The 15,727-nt window shown below is 41.7% G+C and overlaps 1 pseudogene; it reads right to left on the reverse strand.

Moving 5' to 3' along the window:
- Positions 1-15,324: 15,324 nt before the first annotated feature.
- LOC124803655 lies at positions 15,325-15,441 on the reverse strand (annotated as a pseudogene).
- Positions 15,442-15,727: the final 286 nt, after the last annotated feature.

The raw sequence follows: 15,727 nt of genomic DNA on the forward strand, positions 1-15,727 counted from the left end.
AACGTCCTGGGTTCCAGGTTCGACCCTCGGCACTACTTAAAATTTGAATAAAAATGATCAGCAATGGCGGCAGAAACTTTCCGGCATAGGAAGTCATTCTCCGTTTGTCAACGGCACTGTCAAAGAGGCGCAGAAGGGGACAGAGTTTCAGGGCACTCTCCTGCGCTTGCAGTGGGAACTTGGGCACAAAAAAGCAGAAGAATCAGCAAAGATCAACGACATCAGGGTGCAGAAGGTAATGGGAACGACTCCATTAAATACACATAATGTTTATCCACAGGCCATGCGGCCTGTAACTGAAAAAGTATCATAACGATCTCTCCATTGGCAAAAGATTCCGGTCCAGTTGCTAATTCGGATCTCCGGGTGGTGACTGCCAAAGGTAAGGTGACCATGACAAAAATAATGAATAAACAACGAAAGGATAACGTTGTACGAGTAGGGGCGAGCATTGTAAAAAATTGGAACGTGGTAAGAAACATAGAGAATCTGAATTGTGAAGTATTAAGGCTCAAGGTATGTATATACATATATAGTGGGCGCCGGGGATGTGAAATGGAAAGAAGACAAGGATTTCTGGCAGACGAGTATACGGTGATATCAACTGCAGCAGGAAAAGGTACAATTTGGAGTAAGATTCGTTATGAATAAGAAGGTGGGGCAGAGAGTAAACTATTGAGAATATTTAAGTGATATGGTTGTTCTCACCAGAACCAACAGCAAAACACCGACAACAACAGTTTAGGTATACACCTAACAAGCAGAAGACGGAGAGATAGAGAATGTATATGAGGATATTGTACGGGTAATTCAGAATGTAAAAGGGAATGAGAATCTAATAACCGTGGGGGACTGGAATATGATTGTAGGGGAAAGAGTAAAAGAAATGTTTACGTGAGAATATTTGTTTGATTGGTAGTAGAAATGAGACAAGAAAAATACGAATTGAGTTCTGTAATTATTTTCAGCTAGCAACAGCGAATACACTCCAAGAGTCACAAGAGAAGGAGCTATTCTTTAAAAAGCCCAGGAGATACTAAAAGATTCCAGTGGAATTACATAACCGTCAGGCAGAGAATCCGAAATCAGATATTGGATTGTAAGGCTCATACAGGAGCAAATATATTCTCAGACCACGATTTAGTAATAGTCAAGAGTAGGCTGAAGTTCAAGAGACTAGTCAGAACTAATCAATGCGCAATGAAGTGGGACACAGAGATTACGGAATGAAGAGCTATGCATGAAGTTCTCTTAGGCTATTCATTCTGCGATATTGAGGAAGTTCAGTTGAAGAGGAATGGACAGCTCAGAAATCAGGAAAGAAAAAGGAAGATAGCGACGAAGAAACCATGGGTATCAGAAGAAATGCTTCAGTTGATCAACCCAATAAGGAAGAACAAAATTTTTCAGGGAAATTCAGGAATACAGAAATACACATATGAATGAAAGAAATGGTCAGTGCATGGCAGATAAGACAAAATGGCTGCATGAACTTGGTGAAGAAATCGAAAAGGAAATGCTGGTCAAAGGGACTGACTCAGCATACAGAAAAGTCAGAAAACTCTCGGAGGGCGGTAACATTGAGAGTGCAATGGGAATTTTGCTGTTAAATGCAGAGAAGAGAGCAGATAGGTGGAACGAGTACATTGAATGGGTCTACGGAGGCAATGACGTGATAGAAGAAGGAACACGAGTCGGGAAGAAAGAGAGAGGGGCTTTAGTATTAGAGTCAGAATTTAAAAGACCTTTGTAAGACTTACTATCGAATAAGGCAGAAGAAATAGATAACATTCCATTGGACTTTCTGAAATCATTGGCGCAAGTGGCAATAAGATGAATATGGGCGTTGGTGTGTGGAATGTATGAGACTGGCGATGTGCAATCAGACTTTCGGGGAAACAACATCCACACAACTCCGAAGATAGCAAGAGCTGACAAATGTGAAAATTATCGCACAATCAGCTTAACAATTCTTTCTGAAAAGAACAGTATACAGAAGAATGGAAGATGCGTTCGACAATGTAAAATGATGTAATACGTACGAAATTCTGACAAAAATGGGGGTAAGCTTTAGGGAAAGATGGGTAATATGTAATATGTACGAAAACCAAGGGCGAACAGTAAGTCTGGGAGACCAAGAAAGAAGTGCTCGGAACAGAAATGATGGTACACAGGAATGTAGTCTTTCGCCCCTATTGTTCAATCTCTACATCGCAGTAGGAAAAACGGAAAAAAGTAAAGGTCCAGGGTAAAAGTATATCAGTGATGCGATTCGTTGATGACATAGCTATTTTCAGTGAAAGTGAAGAAGAATTGCAGGATCTATTGAACGAAATGAACAGTCTAATGAGTAGAGAATGTTGATTGAAAGTAAATCGAAGAAAGACCAACGTAATGAAAAATAGCAGAAATGATAAGAGCGAGAACTTAACATCAGGACTGGTGATCATAAAGTAGATGCAGTTGAGAAATTTGCTACCTATACGTATATCTACGTAAGATCTCTGTAATATATCTGTAAGTAATAATAATAATAATAATAGAAGGGGGGGTTGAATAATGAACGCAACACATTTCTTTAGTCGGTCAATTTCAGTTGAAAAAGTGCGGAATTGGTTGTGGGACATCGTGGAATATTCTCCCTTCAGACGCTATAGTTTCATGGAGTACCGATTGGTGGCGGTGACCATCAAAATGTTGTCTGTGACGGAGGTGCGCTTCAAGCAGAGAGATGTCATTGAGTTTCTTTTGGTGGGAAACCAGAGCATGACGGATATTTACAGGTGCTTGCAGAATATCCACGGAGGCGTGATAGTGAACAAAAGCACGATGAGTCATTGGGCGAGGCGTCTGTCATTATAGAAGCAAGATGGCGCCAATCTGTCCAATCTACCGCTTTCCGACCGGCCATTGTTGACCCGCGCTCTTATTCTTTCAGTGTTCAACAAAATTAGACCAGGGACTTACAAATTGTTCGATAAGGAACTGTGATAATGAAGAATTTTGTTTAATGTTGTTCTTTCGTGTACCCCTCATTGACAAAGTGTGGATGTGGACCAACAAGGAAGGTCGAACCGTTTAAGGAACAAAAGCGGCAGGATGTTTATAGTGCCGATAATATAGATGACGAATATATTGCTTTCTTTAACACATTTCTCATGCTCTTTGAAAGTTGCTTTCCATTAGAACGTTCTACACAGGTTAGTAGCAGAAAAAGGCAGCCTGGATGGCCGACTCGTGGGATAAGGATATCATGTAGAACAAAGTGTGAATTACATCAAAATGTTAGCGGTTACAATAGAGCTACAGTAGCCCATTGCAAACAGTATTGTAAAGGGCTTAAAAATGTTATCAAGAAGGCAAAGAGCATGTGCTACGCAAATAGAATAGCTCTTCCACAGGATAAAATTAAAACTATATGGTCAGTCGTGAACGAAGTGTCTGGTCCGCAGCACAAAGTCGACGATATAAAGCCAGTTCGTAGTCAAAATGTTTAGTCAGATATGTGACTGTATTTAACAACCACTTTCTGAGCATTGCTGGTGAATTACATAACTTATTTTCTCTGGTGAATTACGTAACTTATTTTCTCAAGGAATGATATAACTCTCTTAGAAAATGCCTTTCCCAAACTGATGTTTGAAATACTCCTCCGTGATACTGGCAAGGGGCAGATTGAGTCAATAATCAAGTCACTGAAGGCTAAGGACTCTCATGGATGCGATGGAGTACCTCGCAGAATATTAAAGTACTGTGCTGCACATGTTAGCCCTATACTTAGTAAGAATAGTCAGTTTCCTGAACGATTAAAGTGCTTAATAGTAGGCCGCTTTATAAAAAGGGAGAAAAGGATAATGTAGACCATTTTAGACCTCTTTCTATGCCGTCAGTTCAAAAATGGCTCTCAGCACTACGGGACTTAACTGCTGTGGTCATCAGTCCCCTAGAACTTAGAACTACTTCAACCTACCTAACCTAAGGACATCACAAACACCCATGCCCGAGGCAGGATTCGAACCTGCGACCGCAGCGGTCGCGCGGTTCCTGACTGTAGCGCCTAGATCCGCTCGGCCACCCTGGCCGGTTATGCCGTCAGTGTTTGATAAAGTTAGTGAAAAGGCTTTGTATTTAATGATAATTGATCATTCTATTTCAAATCATTTGCTGTCAAATGCAAATTTAGGTTTTGGAAGTGGCTTTACAACTGAAAATGCTATACTCACTTTTCCCTGTAAGGTACTGGATGGATCAAACAAAATGTTTCGAACGCTAGGCATCTTTTTTGTTTTAACCAAGGCGTTTGATTGTGTTGATCACAAAATATTGCTCCAAAAGTAGGACCATTGTGGAATACGAGGAGTAGCTTACAGTTGGTTCACCTCTTACGTCAACAATAGGTAGAAAATGTCAATTTCTGTAGTGTTGAGAATGGCTATGATGTGGGGTCTGAGAGGGGCACAGTCAAATGGGGGACGCTCCTATTCCTTATTTATATACATGATATGTCCTCTAGTATTACAGGCGATTCTAAAATATTTCTGTTTGCTCATGACAACAGCGTTGTAGTAAAGAATGTTGTGTGCAACAATGACACAGTTTTAAATAGTGCAGATCATGACAAGTTCATGGCTTGTAGAAAATAAACTAACAATAAATCACATGAAGACTCAGTTTTTACAGTTTCTGTCACACTATTAAAAAAACCTGACGTTTTAATTTCATGGAATGGGTATCTGATTAGTGAAACTGAAAACTTCACATTTCTAGGTGCCCTGACAGACAGTAAACTGTCGTGGAAAGTTCACGTTCCGGATCATGTTAAAAGACTTAATGCTGGCATTCTTACTATTCCAACGGAATCTGAAGTAAGTGAAAGTTCGACACGAAAAGTAGTCTCCTTTGATTATTTTCATTCGCTTATGACGTACGGTATTATATTTTGTGCTAACACTTCCCACTCTCAAAAGATATTTTTGGCTCATAAACGGGCAGTTCAGGCAAAAAGTGGTGTAAGTTCGCGAACCTCTTGTCGACTACTTTTCATTAGGCTGGGTATTCCGACATTGACCTCTCAAGATTTATATATATTCCTCACTATCGTTCCCAAGAATTAGCAGCTTTCACTCAGTTTATACTAGGCAGAAGTCCAATCTTCATTTGGATCACACTTCCATGACTCTTGTGCAGAAAAGTGTGCTCATGGGTCACTCCTTCTATTCTGCCGAGGAGTTTTTTGAAAAAGTAAGCTGATTCATGTGTTATATTGTTGATTGCGTTTACATTAACTTATGACGTGTCTTTTGAGTTCATAAACAATTTATTTTATCTGTTATTACTTTTTGAACAGGCTAATCATTCCTGCCGGCCTGAGAGTTATATGTTCTTTTTTTAAAATCTATTATTGCCTGAAAAGTCAACATTCAGTTGTATTTATTACAAAGAAGGCGTTGAATTTGACAGGAGAAAGGAATAGAAAGAAACTTCTCTTGGTTGGACTCAATGACAGAGTCGCTGAGTGTAGTAGCTCTTTTAACTGTTTTCTTTTTAAGGTTGTCGTCCTGTACGCCAAGTTCGTATTCGTTACTAACTACCATCGTTTTGATCAAATTAATTTCTTCCTCGAATTTTTCTTTCGAGAGTGGAATAGAAGTAGCTTTGTGAATGAAATTGTGAAAGAAATCGTTTTTACTAGATTTTTTGGAAAAAAATTACTCATAGTTTAAAATCGACCCGTTCCCCTTTGAAAAACTGTGTTTTCTATGACGGCCGGAGTGGCCGTGCGGTTCTAGGCGCTACAGTCTGGAGCCGAGCGACCGCTACGGTCGCAGGTTCGAATCCTGCCTCGGGCATGGATGTGTGTGATGCCCTTAGGTTGTTAGGTTTAATTAGATCTAAGTCCTAGGCGACTGATGACCTCAGAAGTTAAGTCGCATATTGCTCGGAGCCATTTGAACCATTTTGTGTTGTCTATAATATTTTTTTTTACTTGCTCCTCTTACTACGCAGGATAAAGAAGACGTGCCTTTACAGACATATACAAAGAACATCTTTTAAGAAAAAATGGCACTAGCACCCAAAATTCATCTTTTGCCGACCACCTTCTGATTACAGGTCAAGCACCCAAAGCTGTTCACGATATCAACATTTTGCACATTGAGAAGAAAGGCCGTAGATTAGATGTTCTCGAAGAATTAGAGCCGGCCGCTGTGGCCGAGCGGTTCTAGGGCTCCAGTCCGGAACCGCGCTGCTGCTTCGGTCGCAGGTTCGAATCCTGCCTCGAGCATGGATGTGTGTGATGTCCTTAGGTTAGTTAGGTTTAAGTAGTTCTACGTTCAAGCGGACTAATGACCTCAGATGTTAAGTCCCATAGTGCTTACAGCCATTTGAACAATTTTGTTGAAGAATTGGAAATTTTTAAACATCTTTCACGAAATGATGGCCTCATTCGTAATGAGCAGCAACAATTACGCAATGAAAGTTTCTTCAATTGTATAAAGCCGTTACGTGATATTTGATTTCGTTTTCCCTCGTGCAGTTACCGAAATATTTTTTCTATGTAAGACGACTCATAATTTTTTGTTTGTTAAATGGTTTATATGAACTACATTTCATGTTATACCATTTTTCTGCGCTCTGAGTTATTCAGCTGTCTTTTATTTCTAAAATGGCGTACTCAGCATTTAAACTGTATTTATAAGCTCTTATAAAGACTAGTTGTTACCATGTCTGCTGCTGTCCTATATAAACAAAATATTCCCTTTTAGTGTTCATCTTAACATTCATCTGCCTATATTTTGAATGTTAATTAACCTGTATGTATTTGCGGCTACTAGATGGCACTCCTTGGTGTGAAGTTCACCTGCCCGCAATTGCTAACGCAGGCGCATTAGTCTGATGCTACCGCAGCTCAACACGTGTGAGCAGCCCATAGTAGCTTGCCTTCTATGTATTCTATTTAAAAAATTCTGTGACTAAAGCTTGATCGCTTGATTTTTAGTCTTTTACATGACATGTCAGTTCTGTTACTTTTTTGTACCGCTAGTCAGTACTTACACTTAATAAACAATTATTCTATAATTCTGTAATTATGTTATAGGACAGTTTGAGTGTTTTACATCTGATGAAGGCACTCATAGCAGTGCCGAAATTTAGGTCAACAGACCTTTTTTTCCGACCGAGGGCTGCTATTTCTTTAATTTTAAATCACATGGAGTTAAGTCAGGTGACTTTGGGGACTCTGAAGAGGAGGACAGTTATAACAGGAAGCACTTCGTAACCGACGGAGAGGCAGTTCGACACTGACGCAATCACGAACGTCCAAAAGAAAGCGTGATGGAGCACCGTTTTGCCGCAAAATACAGTGTCGACGGTCTTGCTGTCAACTGTGGCATAATCCATTGCTGCTACATGTCCAGGTAATGGAAACCAAGCACTCATTTTTTCGCAAAGAAAAGTGGTTCATAAACTTTTCAAGTAGACATAGCACAAAGGACGTTAACTTTAAGCGAATCAGGAATGTGTTACACAATCTCGTGTGGATGTTCTGCGCCCCAGACACGCAAGTTAGGATTAACCTTTTCTAACTCAGGAAACACGTCCTTCCCACTGTAAACCAAATTCTTTAAGAAACCCTCTATCTCCAGTAGCAAACGATTGCAAAATTCGAAATGAAGCTCATTTTACCAAGTAATCGGCGCGTATTACAACTGCAGCTGATATGATCTCGCACGCAGGCATTTACGCAGAAATTGTCACGTAGTTGGCTACGGTATTTTACTTTAATGTTCGTGTGTAACTTCTTTTGGAGGAAGTACATATTTTATTTTTTGTGCAGTAACATTAGCTACCATAAAATTACTTATATTACCAGCTGATGCTGTTCGCCATTACTGCTTGAAAACTGACCATTTATATTTTTGCATCCATTTTCTCATTGGCTGTCAGCTTCAAAACAAAATTAGGTATTTCATGGGCTCTAGCAGATGCGCGTTGTCTATGTAGGCAACTACAGTAATTTGCTTCTTTTTTTTTTTTTTTTTTACTTTTGCAGGTTTACTGGAATTATATTGACTTTAATTGTTCATTTGGCCCCCGTTAAAGTGATTTATCGCATCTATATAACAATTGTACTGAATTAGCTAATTTATATTTTTATTACGTAAACATTGGCGTACCATCTTTAGATTAAAATTGACGTCTTATTGGCATCACATAAGATTCTGCACGTTCTGACAAAGACTATGCCAATTTTTTTTCTCGTCCATGACTAACAGGGGTAGTCAGATTCCTTGTATAGGTCATGTTTTATTAATTAAAAATTTCTTTTTCGGAAGTAGAGAACCACTTTCTTTACAAGTTCTCTGCCCACACGGGTCGCCATTTCTTCCGGCTCATGACGAATGATTCCTATACCGGTTACACGTTCCATCATCTATGTTGACGGTCGTGACCCACTTGCCGTCTTCACGTCACACAAGCAGGAAGTCTCACGGAATGTGTTGTACCACGCATTGATTGTTTTGCCTGTTGTAGTTTTCACCTATATTTGGTACGAAATTGTCGTCGTACCGTCACAGTTGACATACCGTACATTTAACAAGTTCAAGAGCACAAAACGCACGCACTGCTCCATTATACACCGTTTTCTGACACGCCTGCCACCTAGCGGCGCGATCTGCAACAACGCAAAGGAGAGTGTGAGAGGTGGCATGAGCCCCCTCTCATATTTCTATCTTACGATTTTCCTCTCTAATTGCATGCAGTGAAAAGTCGCTATTCCTTCACACGCGGACTTCCCACGCAGCGTCTCTCGTCACCCGGGTGGTCCGGTGACAGCCGGGCTCTGCTGATCTGGAAAGGTGTGCTTTGATCGCGAATACTGCATAACATAGAAAAAGAAGTTGCAATTATAAATTTATTGTCTTGTATAGCCATGGCTAACCCAGTCTCTGGAGTTTCAGTGAGGCGTAGTGAGATCTCGGAGGCCATGTCGTACGGCGCGCACATCACTGTCGTCAATAGCGGCGAGCAGCGAGACATCTCAGCGTAACAGGAATTATGTAACAGTGTTGTAAAAAAAAATAATAGAGAGAGTACCATATACTAGGATAAATTAAACTTTAGGATTTTACAATAACTAGATCCTTAAGATTGTGGCGGTTTTCTACCACAAGTGTTTGGCACGCGCCTGTTGAGATGCTATTTATCAGGTCACCAAACCACAGACCCGAGATGGAGGGACGACGGGCGAGCGAAAGTAGCATAGTTGCATGTTCTTTATAGCACAGTAAAACTTAGACGTGCATAACAACATAATTTAATTAAAAGACATAGAATGTAGATCGTTGGCAAATGGTAGTTAATTCTTGAGCATGTCTACTGTCGATCTATATAATTAATAGTAATATTACTGCGGACCCGCACATTTAGCTGTTCATCCAGTGTAGCGTCACACACCATGTACAGTAGTGAGACCGGTCTCTACACAAATATCAAGATAAATTATTTCCATGTCTAAATTTGATACACCAAGATTTTGTTATAATGATAGCCATAGATTAATAACTATAAAAGTAAAATAAGAGTGTCTGAAATGACAGACCATCAATGTGTCATTATGTAAATTTATTATAACATAGAAGGTCATGGGAAAAAGTTAGGCATAAGATTTTTGTCAGAACTGTGCAGATGATGGGTATCGTGGCAATGCAGAGGCCAGCCAGCGCCAAAACAAGAGTTCTTCGGCTACCTGCAAGAAGGCGAGCGTCCGGTCCTGCAAGCTGACAGTCACCGAGCCATATACCTGAGGGATTAGGCGGGATCCTCGCCGGGCCACAAGCGAAAATGAGGCTGGCCGTTGACACTGACACGCGACCCACATGCGACAGCCTGCTAGCTCTCCAGACGCGGCAGCCGTTTGAGTACACGAAGAAGATCACATATTGTGTCAGAACCTGCGCCTCATGTGCCTCAGGACAGAAAGGGACGCTATATACTCACCTGTTTGGGTTTTTACAACTCATAGCATTGGCCGATCTGCATACACAAAGCAGTATCGTGCCACACTAACAAAAGTATGGTCTCATTTCTAACTTCTCCTCTCTATTAGAGAGCAGTTTTAGCAATCGTCGCTCCTAGTTCGATCCTGTATGGATGACCTCACACACTTGTGGAGTCACTCCACGTGCCATCATCCCTCGTCGAACTGCAATATTGGGAAACGTAAAGTACTGTCCAGCGAGAGAAGAGACCTAGACTAGTGATGTATCCCAACAAGTAGACCTCAGAGACAATAAATCGACGTGAGGAGAGCCTATCACTGTGTCTTCCTACCGTACTGCCGTGATCATATGCGTAGGTCTTGGTGCAATCTCAACAGAGTACTGCAGATGCTCCAGCACACCCTATTGCCATTGCAACAACGTAGCAACAACACCCGACGTTTAGCCCTATGTGATGTCAGTACTGTGGAATTTGTGAAGTGATTCGAATATTTCTAACAATGTGATTTAGTGCCTCATTCTCAGCACAGTCGTGAACTGTGTGCAATGTGCACGCACAACTTGATGCCCCATGAACCTTGTTTTTTTTCTTAAATTTCTTTCTCTAGTGTTGTTTTTGTAATGTATGTTATATCTTGTATGTGTTTGTGTGTTACACTGTAATTCTTATTACAAATTACTGTATTGTTCTCCACACCATGTTTTTTTTGTATTTTGTATTTATTGTTGTGTGTATGCAAACAGTGTGCCTGAAGTACTCATAAACTGAAGCAGATACCACCACTGTCATTGTGAATGGACCATCAGTTCAGGGAACATTTTGTAAAGGTTATTCTTGCTGCAGGGAGACAGAATGAGTCAGAGGTTGTAATTAGATTCTGAAAGCTCACAAAGAGATTGTTAACTTAAATAGTATCATGTGTGAGTGAGTTCAGGTTAGTTTAATGATTAAAATTGTTGTAACATCTTGGGCATTTAATTGCAGAGCACTCCAACTCTGATTGTAATGAATAAATTGCTCCATATTTGGCTCACATGCCCGGGCCATATTTAGAGAGTGATTGTCTGTGTGAATCGGTGTTTGGAAGGGGCTCCCTGGGTATGGATGTGTGATGTGAGTGTTAGTGTTCCATATTAAGAAGGTGAAGTTGGCTACATCATAAATAATCCTCCCTCTATGAGCTGCATTTTTCAGTTGCAGTGATTTTCTTTATAGAGTGCGGCATGTGCAGCCAGTTTGCGAGATTGTTCTTGGGCGATTGACTCACTACCTTGCTCCTAAGTGAGCCAACCGCTCACCAATTACAATCTAAAATGGCGTAGGGGCTATGAGAGGTGGCATGAGCCCCCTCTCATATTTCTATCTTACGATTTTCCTCTCTAATTGCATGTAGTGAAAAGTCGCTATTCCTTCACACGCGGACTTCCCACGCAGCATCTCTCGTCACCCGGGTGGTCCGGTGACAGGCGGGAACTGCTGATCTGGAAAGGGTTAAGCCGACGGGTGTGAGGAAGTCGAGTGAATGCTTTGCAGACGCCGACATTGTCAAAAGACACGCCCGGAGGGGTCTGAAGTAGCGGCTGGGCTAGAGGTTCCGTTACTTCGCAGAAACTTAGCGAAAACACTTTCTGGCGGGCTACCAGCGAGGCGTGGGAATGACTTGTGGACCCAGGCAGTTGTGGCGGGAAAATTCCCGCGCTTTTTGCAAAATAGTAACTGTGATTGGCTTGCTCAGGGCATGGCTCCGTGACGTAGCAAAATCAGCGCAGAAATTGGCGCCAAGAATCTCCATTGGTGGAATGGTAGTGCTCCGGCAATAAAGTGGATTTTTCTGCCGGTTTTCGAGTTGCTGATTGGAACGTTTAACCACAGCCACTGTCGTGGGGGCGGGAATGTTGTGTGTTCGGCCTGTACGGGTGCTCTAGGTAGTCAGCTCTCGCCTTTCGGTCGAGGACGTCGAAGCAACCAGCCATCGCCTCCGGTACCCCAAATCGTGTTCTTGCAGTTAAGAAGACAGATTGGTAAGGTATGTCCGCAGCACCGGCAGACAGGGATTTTCCTAGGTGATAATCAGAGCTCAGCAGAGCACGCCTGTTCGTCTTTTTCTAACTTTGTTCTGTCTTTGGTAGCAGCAATTAATGTTGGGTTGGCTATGTGTTTTCTCTTAAGATTTGAGTTGCAAGGAATTGGCTCCACATACCACTTCGTCATAATCCTCACAATCTAGTTTAGGGACAACTTCACATTCACAGCGTTTGTTTGAGTATCCAATTTGAGCGAATTTGATGTATTGTAAATGTTTCATGTGTTTTTGTTTATTATTTTGTGTTTAGTCTTAATAAATCATATTGTTATTTTGGACAAAACTTCCATTCTGTTAATCGGTAGAGCAACCCTATCATTCCTCACTATGTTAATGAAACCTTCGTTTATTTAACTTATTTATCAAATTAAATTATTGCAGGTGCCAAACTCTCTTCTACTCCACTGGCAGGGTTGATTAGAGTCAGTTCGCGTATTTTTTTTAATCCTTGTGCAACAGCAAAAGTCGGAGTTAGAATAGGGGGGGGGGGGGGCTTAGAGCATCATTTACATATGTAGATTCTAGAAGAATTTAGTGTTAAATACACTGCTAGCCCCGGCACCTCGCAAGTGTTACTAACATAAACTTGGTGGGACACAATATCTGCTTTATATGTATCAGTTTTCTGTATGTCTTGTTTTCTCGTAGTCATCCTCTGTAATCCCATAGAAAGCTATGAGTAATCCTGTAGTTTATACAGATTCCGTATTTTCCTCCTTCACTCTGTAATCTTTGACAGCGTGACACATCTGTTCCTTCCAGTATAATTTTCCTTCTTCTATCGCAATTCGGGACAGTTTTTCTTTGCCGTGAAAGACTTCGATATGCTCTTATCACGTATCTGACCCTTCTTCTGTCCTGCCCACAGATTTCATCTGCATCTCTCAAGTTATCAACCTTACATTTTGCTTAATTTTTATTGTAAGCCACATTGGTCTCTCACGGTACTGTCACACTAATGTGACCACTGCCTATATTCGACGTCAACGTGCAGTATCCATTCGCAGACGGCAAGTGGCACCACTAGCAGTGGAGGGTAAGTAAACTGTGGAGGAGGACCGAGGAAAACAGTGCAATCGTTGTTGTAATACGGAAACTGAACGATTTAACTGACGCCCAAAAAATGCTTGATTATTGGCTTTCAGTACAACGGTAGAAGCATTTCCTAAATGGTTTGTGAACTATTCACGTGCCGCCCGGATTAAAGTATACCGTACATGGCAAAATGGCACTATCCAAAATCGGCGCCGAGGTAACTGCGGTGCACCAGAGGCCATAGACAGTTCAAATGGCTCTGAGCACTATGGGACTTAACATCTGAGGTCATCAGTCCCCTACACTTACAACTACTTAAACCTAACTATCCTAAGGACATCACAGACATCCACGCCCGAGGCAGGATTTGAACCTGGGAGCGTAGCAACAGCGCGGTTCCGGAATGAAGCGCCTAGAACCGATCGGCTACAGCGGCCGGCTGAGGCCATAGATGACAGGGGCAAACAACGGGTACAGACATGTGTCTAGGCGAATAGACGTTGAACTGTTGAGCAGCTGACCACACAGCTGAACCAAGGGGCTACCAGCACTGTCCCGATGACCATTCAGCGAACGTTGCTGCTTATTGGCCTCCGCAGAAAGCGTTCGCTTCAAGCACTCAGGCTGACTGCCGTTCATCACCGATGAAGCCTGGAATTTGCACGTCAGTATCGCAAATGGACGTCCACTGAGTGGCGATTGGGGGCCTCTTCAGATGAATCACGTTTTACATTCCATCGTTGGACGCCGTTGGCGTGTATGGCCCTGAAACAATCGTCGTCAGCGTGCAGGCGGGATGAGGGAGCATTATGGTCTGGTGAACGTTTTCGTGGGACCTCCTGGGTAATCTCGCCATTTCCAGCACGTTTATAACATATGAAGACATGCAGATCGAAGAGGTTGACTGTGTTAGATTTCTGGGATTACAACTCGATAATAAATTCACTTGAGAAGGGCATACCACAGAATTGCTTAAGCGCCTAAACAAGTCTGTATTTGCAGTGAGAATGATGTCAATGTAGGAGATATAAATAAAGAAAAAACGTACATACTTCGTTTGCTGTCATTCTGTTATGATAAGGGATCATAATCTGGGGTAACTCATCAAACCGAGCAAAAGTTTTTAGCGTGCAAAAGCGTGTGATAAGAAACATTTGTGGTATAAATTCAAGAACATCATGTAGCAACCTGTTCAAGGAATTTCGTAGCCTAACCACTGCTTCTCAATATACTTATTCCTTAATGAAATTTGTTGCAAGTAATATATCTCTATTTGCAACCAATAGCTCAATACATAGTATCAATCCTAGGAATAAGAACAATCTACATAAAGACCTAAAATCACTTATCTTGGTCCAAAAAGGGGCCCAATACTCAAGAACACACATTTTCAATAAAATTCCAGCAACCATTAAAAACATGGTTTCAGATAAATCACTGTTTAAACAGAGTTTGAAAGACTTTTTGATAGGCAACTCCTTCTCCTCTATAGATGAATATCTTAACAGAGACTGTTAAGCCAGCTTAAGTAAAAATGTCTGTTAGATTTCAGTTCTGACAGCTCTTGGTCACTACAGTCAAGATTGGGTATTTTGTGTATGATAAATTTATTTCTAGTGCTTAACAATGTTTCATTCTAACAGTGTGTTAATTCCGTAAGTATTAGCTGTTCCAGTTTACCTCATTTTATTCACCTATTTCGACAATCTTCTGACTAATGATCAGGGTAGTAAGTATTATATTCAAATGTTATGTTTTTATACTTTCTGACATGTTCCACACCCACGAGAATCATCTCATTTTTTGGGACTATGGAACGAAAACTGAATCTAATCTCTAATCTAATCTTTGGATGCCACAATGGATCAACAGAATTATGCCATTAGTCCTTGAGACAATATCCACACCTACGTGCAGTTTCTTTTTTCCTCGGCATTGTGGCATCTACCAGCAGGAGAATGCAAACAACACTTTTTTTCGAATTTCAGTTTTAATGACGAAGATTAAAACTGAACCCCGTCCGAACAGGCCTTGGAAGGCCCAAAGGTACCGACCAGCCGCCGTGTCATCCTTTCAGCCCAGGGGTGTCACTGGATGCGAATACGGAGCGGCATGTGGTCAGCACACCGCTGTCCCGGCCGTTGTCAGTTCTCTCAGTCAAGTAGCTCCTCAGTTTGCCTCACAAGAGCTGAGTACAACCCACTTGCCAACAGCGCTCGGCAAACCGGACGGCCACCCATCCAAGTACAGCCCAGACCGACAGCGCTTAACTTCGGTGTTCTGACGGGAACCGGTGTTACCACTGCGGCGAGGCCGTTGGCACCCATGACGAAGATTGCCTTTGTACAATACATATTTACTTTACAGTGTCTATTGCATCATCTCACACATTTGCAGTTACTACACAGAGATCGTATGTGACAGGTGAGCACTTGTAGAAAAGGTCGTCTACATCTACTTGATCGAGAATAATCTAACCTTTTCGCTTCGTTTACCACTTTGCAATCGTCTTCGAGTGTGGAACTGAACGAGGTGGCGCAGTGGTTGGCACACTGGACTCGCATTCGGTAGGACAACGGTTCAAATCTCTCTGTGGCAATCCAGATT

The sequence above is a fragment of the Schistocerca piceifrons genome, chromosome 6, assembly GCF_021461385.2.
Source record: "Schistocerca piceifrons isolate TAMUIC-IGC-003096 chromosome 6, iqSchPice1.1, whole genome shotgun sequence".
NCBI classification, from domain to species: domain Eukaryota; kingdom Metazoa; phylum Arthropoda; class Insecta; order Orthoptera; family Acrididae; genus Schistocerca; species Schistocerca piceifrons.